This window comes from Euprymna scolopes, chromosome 2, assembly GCF_053919585.1.
Source record: "Euprymna scolopes isolate OS-2025 chromosome 2, ASM5391958v1, whole genome shotgun sequence".
Lineage (NCBI taxonomy): Eukaryota > Metazoa > Mollusca > Cephalopoda > Sepiida > Sepiolidae > Euprymna > Euprymna scolopes.
Genome location: NC_136483.1, coordinates 145100071 through 145106699, shown reverse-complemented (window position 1 = coordinate 145106699; position 6629 = coordinate 145100071).

The following is a 6629-nucleotide window of genomic DNA, read 5'->3' as shown; positions in this document are numbered from 1 at the left end:
AAAATAGAAGATGAGGAAAGAGTACTCCAGAAAAACATAAAACATAGGTATAAAGCATGAAGTAATTTGAATTTCTTTGAGGTATTTAAAAGGGGTATTATTTGAGGTATTTAAAAGGGGTTTTAAGGAGTATAAGAGTAGTATATGAATTCAAATATATCATATTGACATTGACCTTAATCCACAATTATTAATCCCTAATTAAGCAGGCCCTGTTGGTGGGGCATTAGAATACACCGACTGCCCCCCTGCAGAGGGTAAAAGTCCCTCAATGGGGGTCCTGGATATGACCTTAAACTATATCCAATGGTAAAGCCCCAGCTTGTGGGTTTTAGGGAGTGTGGAGCCACCCTTTAATTGCCATTGCTCCCAGGTCCACTCAGACCCAGAGTGGTAGTACCTGTTAGGGTTCCAACTATGGGTTACATAGAAACCGACTTGAAAACAACAAATATATTCTATTAAAAAAAATTTTCTTCAAAATCTTTGGATTCGGCATTAAATAATCCGAAAAGGGTTGATATGCCGATATGCCGTAAACCAAAACAACCAACCAATCAACCTAATTAAGCAATATTTCCTGTTTTAGATATTAATAAATATTTCCTAAATTTCAGTTTATTAAAATTATTTTAAAGGGTGTTTAGGAGACATATGAAAACAACCACAATTTTGAAAATTCAAATATTTCAGATTTGCATTAAATTGGATTCATAGTCACTGGACACTAATGAAGCATTCGATTTTTTTTTCTTAAGACTCCTTAAGCTTAAGCTTTAGACATTTTCATATAATGTATCGTGATCAAAATTAAAATAAGGATTTTAAACATAAAGCGTAAAAGAATTATAATCTGATTTTAATCTTCGAAAATGTGAAACGAAAATATGTAAAACTTTTTGGTTCGGAAGAGTTAATTTCTACCCGTCCTAAGACAGGTAGAAATAAAATAGTAAAACACACACACACACACACACAAACACACACGCATAATAACAAAACAAAACCTACAGCACTGATTTTCCACACATACATATAGAAACACATGCATCAAATCTATATATTTATAAAAGTGAAATTGTCTCTCTCTGTGTATGTATGTGTGTGCGTGTGTCTGTATATGTACATTTCCCTACTAAACTACTCTGTCAATTTTCAGTCTACAGGCTCAAGACTTGATATAAAAGGTATTAAGATTTTGGAAAATCTTTTTAATTGGTTTTCGGCCAGAAATTTGACTGTTAAGGGGTCAAAGTTCAACGATTTGACATTTGAAAACTCTACCAAACTCCATTCTTTAATTTTGGGTCTAAACACTTGAAATTTTAAATGTAGGTTCCATTAGACATGGGTCAAACTTCTTAATTTGATTTGAGCCCAACGCAATAAATGTTAAGGGGTCAAAATTGGGGTTAAAGTTTTAAAAAAAGTAACCTCTGCGGTCTCTACCAACTTTTCTCCATGATCAAGGTAGCGTATTATATAGAAAGGCATTATCGTGCATATACTTTTTAATATATACATATGTACATAGAGTTATGAACAGTACATAGGGCCCGAGCAAAGCCGGGCTGAACTGCTAGTTACGAATATATGCACACGTTTGGTAAGGACTGTAGCAGCCGTCTAATAAATACAACGCAGCTGCTCTCACATGAGAACAATCTTTGTGTTACTCTCACCACCTCTCACACCACGTGAAAGTCTTCTCTTCTTCTTCTTCTTCTTCTTCTTCTTCTTCTTCTTTAACTACGTTTTTTCCTTATTAAACATTTTTTTCAACTTCTTATTTTTATACTTATCATTCGACTTTTTTTTCTTTTCTTTTCAACTATTTTATTATTTATTCATTCTGTTTCATTTTTCTTCGGGTTCTTTTTCGACTTCTTATTCATCTTGTTTTTATTGCAACAGAGCGCGGACGCGCGTATGGCAGCAGCAGCTGTGTGCAAATGACCGAATCTTGTGCAAATGTGACATTACAGCGAGGAAGATGGAAAGCCAAAGGTTATAAAGAGAGAGAGAGAGAGAGAGAGAGAGAGAGAGAGAGAGAGAGAGAGAGAGAGAGAGAGATATGTGGACCAAGAGCGACAGGGAAAGACGTGTACATAACATGGCCGGACAAAAAAAGAGTACCACGTGTTCGACACGGCAGAGTCTTGTTAACAACATTGAAGTAGGAGACAACTTTTGAACAAGAGACAAGTTGTTATTCTGGAAGTACGTGTAAAGAAATGTCTGCTGTTTTACCTGAAAAAATAGGGTCGAGTTTTTTCTTGTCTTTGTTTTCTTGCGACTGTCTGCATACAACGTGCGGGTCCCGAGTGTTGACATGTAACGACAAGGGCTGTGACAACAGCATATTCTTTTCATTGTTTTGACTCTCGAGTGTGTATTCCTTTATATCCTATATGCTTTTATATAGAGTGATGTTGTTCTCGGTTGATTAACTGTGCCTGTGTCGGATATATATAAGAGAGTCAAAACAATGAAAAGAATATGCTGTTGTCATAGCCCTAATAATGGCTATGTTAAAATCGAGGGTTACATAAGACTATTCAACTTCGTTTTCTTTGCATTTTCTTTCATCTTCTTGTACTTGTTCTTTAATTTCTTCTAATAGAACATTAATACATTTTCTTCTTTTTCTTCTTTTTCTTCTTCCATTTCTTCTTCAACTTCTTTCTTATTCTTATTCTTTTTTAACTTCTTATTCTCATTCTTACTATTCAACTTTTTCGTTTTTCTTTTCATTTTTTTTTAAATTTTCTCCTCCTCTTCCTCTCCCTTCTTGTTCTTGTGCTCCAATTTCCCATTTTGACGTTTTTTTCTTGTTCTTTTTATATTTTTCTTTTTCTTTTTTTTTCTTGTTATTGTTTCTGTTTTGTCCTTGTCCTTGTTCCTTCTCGTCCTATCCTCTCCCTGTTCTTCCTATTTCTCTCTTTCTTTTACTTCTTCCCTCCTCATCATACTACTACTGCTACTATTTTTTATTATAATAATGATTTCTTTTACCTTTTCTCTCTTCCTCATACTACTACTACTACTACTCCTCTTCCTCCTCCTCCTCCTCCTCCTCCTCCTCCTCCTCCTCCTACTACTACTACTACTACTACTACTACTACTACTACTACTGCTGCTGCTGCTGCCACTGTGTTACTGTTGCTGCTACTACTTTCTATTATAATAATGATTTCTCTCCTTTTACTTTTTCCTCTTCCTCATACTACAGCAGCAGCAGCAATAGTAATAGTAGTACTAGCAGTATGCTACTACTACTACTACCACTATTGCTGCTGTTGTTGCTGCTGCTACTACTTTCTATTATAATAATGATTTCTCCCTTTTTACCTTTTCTCTTTTCCTCATACTGCTACTGCTACTGTTGCTACTACTACTACTACTACTACTACTACTACTACTACTATTGCTGCTGTCGCTACTACTACTTTCTGTTACAATAATGATGCCATGGACCATGTTTTAAGCATAGCTTTACCATTTGAAGAATTTGGCTCTTGTGCTCATTTTTTTTCCGAATTTAAATTGAAGCAAACATTCGTCACGATCAATCATTTACGAAATCAGAATTCTAAACAGATTATCAAACGGAATCGAACAAATTGGTTTTCAGCAGAAAAAAAAACTAATTAAGTAAACAGAATAATACCTTTGCGCAAGGCAACCAATTGCGTCAATCAATTAGCAATCCTGTAGATGACGACTCTCAGCGTTGCGAGCGCATGTTCAGCGTGTGAGTTGCTTTTTTATATTGAACGGGTAAATCATTTGATATAGAATTTACTCGCTGGATCTGTCTTCAACATTTCTTAAGAGAATGTCTTTATCCATCACGCCACGGTACTCGTGGCATAACGGATAAGATACTTGATAAAATTTAGTTGTATACTACACTCTTCTGGAGGTGGAAGATTCAATCTCTGTGCAGACAATACTACGAATACAATTGCGAATTACTTAGCTGACGGAGCGAGAGCATGCTACTTCCCCTTCCCTGTGGATTAAATAAAAGCTTCCGTTTGAAATTCGGTGCAAGTTCCCGAGTTCGACAGAAAGATTTTAGAGTTCGACAAGATAAACCTGCAGAAGGCCGGAAGTTACATAGATCGGAACTTTGGGAAAATAACATTCTAGGTGCGAATAGTAGTCGGAATAATCCAAAAAAATACAAATCATCACTGCTCCTCTAAAAAATTTAAGAAACAGCGAATATGTTGTCATATGGCTTAAAGAAAAAGGGTGGTACCAAACGTTGACTTGTAATAATATGAGCTGACAAGAGATAGCTAATTAGTGATTTCCATCTCTCACTTTCTCCATACTGGCTAATCAACGAACATTATGCCGAACAAATGACTCGTTGTTCTCTGTTGATTGCAGTATAATGCTGGTCCTGTGCAGTTCTAGGAGGTCCAGCATCACAGGCTTTGTCTTCTCTCTTTGAGAAAGGGTTAATTTATTGCTAATCGCCTTAACTCGGTATATGCTGACGGAGCTACACAAGCATCTTTTTCAAGGTCAGAGTACTCTTTCTTTTAAGCACTGACTTTTCGATCCCACTGGGAGAGAAATAAATACCGAGTTCTTGATACAACTCAGTTGAGCTGTGGGTGTATGTGTGTGTGGGTGTGTGCTATCGTCACGTACCGTAGAAAAAAGAACCCCAAACGTTGTCCACTGCTAGCTGTCTGGTTGCGTCCGTCTCCAGTGATTATCTTCTGGACTCGTCCTACTCTCGCCCCAATCTCCTCGATCTCATTCAGGGGCCTTCCGAGTCGTAAACTGTCGCCCATTATCCCAAACTGAAAATTATCTCAACTAGTTCTGACCTCTAAATTTAATGACCCAAAATCGGAAATCCTATTTAAGATCTTGTGTCTTTGTCAACGCTGCACTTGAATAATAGATACTGACTACTTCTGCAATCAGCCGCTCACATGGCCATTCGAAAACTGACCACGACTGTGTAGCGCCTTCCTGTTTCGAGAACTCACAAAGCATCAGCGACCTCCCATCGTCTTCTTATTTATCTCACTTTCTATACTGCTAATAACTCAATCCTATTGTCGGGATCTTGGTCTTGGGCGGGGAGGGCTCCATTGTATCACAGATGCATGTATAATGCAAAGTTGATATGCAACATTATGCCAGACTACGTTATGAGGATCGTCTTCAACTAAGTTAATATATTGAGAAATAGGTTCTTAACTGAGGGACGAAGACACGCCTTTCCAAGGGATGATAATTTCATAAAAGGTTATCGTTTAATATTATAGGTCAGGCTCGTTCCTACGTAGGCATCCAAGTGCTGGAAAGTAAACGGATAAGTTTCACTTCATTGAATGTTTGCTCTTTGTATGAGTCACCGTGACGTCGTCATCTTCTATGACATAAATCTTACCTGTGTGTTAAAATGTATATATGTATGTCTGTCTGTATGTATGCCTAAAACTTTCGACAGAGGCGACGGATTTTCACGCAATTGGTATCGTTCTGAAGCTCGACCCTTCGAACGACAAATATCGAAAAATTGGCTAAAAACATTAATTCCTTCACTCTCAACTGGGCACTTTTCTACGAGCAGAGGTCACTTTTTTCGCCAATATTTTCGAAAGTAATCCCCTCTTTTTGATTGACTAGCCTTAATTTAAACCTTCGCCACTTCTAGTTTGGTGATGGACGCAACAGCAAAGACGTCACGTTTTTTTACGTTCTTTTCCTTCTTCACGGTATGAGTTCGAACCTGCCTGATTACTACCACTTTTTTTTTTTTTTGCTCAACAGCACACCTCTAAACACCCAAGCAACGCCGGGCACCTAGGTTAGTATCATATATCCGTGAAAACTTGAGCAGAAAAAGGATTTTCGACTGACAGTACAAATACTCATCTAGATACAACAATTGTCAATCTACTATATATATAAAAGTGAACGTGTCCGTGTGTGTGTGTGTGTGGACTCATTTCCTTACGTAATAACTCTGTCAAGTTTCAGTCTACAGATTCAAAATTTGATATACAGCGTACTGAGATTTGGGAAAGTCTTTGTAATCGATTTTCGGCCAGAAATTTGGCTGTTAAGTGGTCAAAGTTCAACGATTTGACCTTTGAGAACTCTACCAAACTCCATTCCCCAATTTTGGGTCGAAACACTTGAAATTTTAGATATAGGTTTCTTGGACATGGATCTAACTTAATAATTTGGTTTGAGCCCAAAACAATAAAAGTTAAGGGGTCATAATAGGGGTCAAAGTTAAACAAATTTACCACTTTTTATTTTGCTCAACATACACCTCAAAACACCCGGGCAACGCCGGGCTGAAATGCTAGTCATTTATAATACCATACTCCTTATCAGTCCCTAAAACTAAACGACAGTTCCATGAATAAAGTTTATTTCATAGAACTACCGGTTTGTAGAACACACTATCGCACGGCTGCTTCCCATCTGACTATAAAATGGTCGTTTTCAAATCTAATGCAAAAAAAGTCCTCTTAAATAACCAAACCCTACCAAAGTTCCACCATTACTGATCATCACGATGTTGTCCCACAATCTACCTGCCATTCATTAACCTTTATCCTTGAGTGGATCTTAGGGCTTGATAA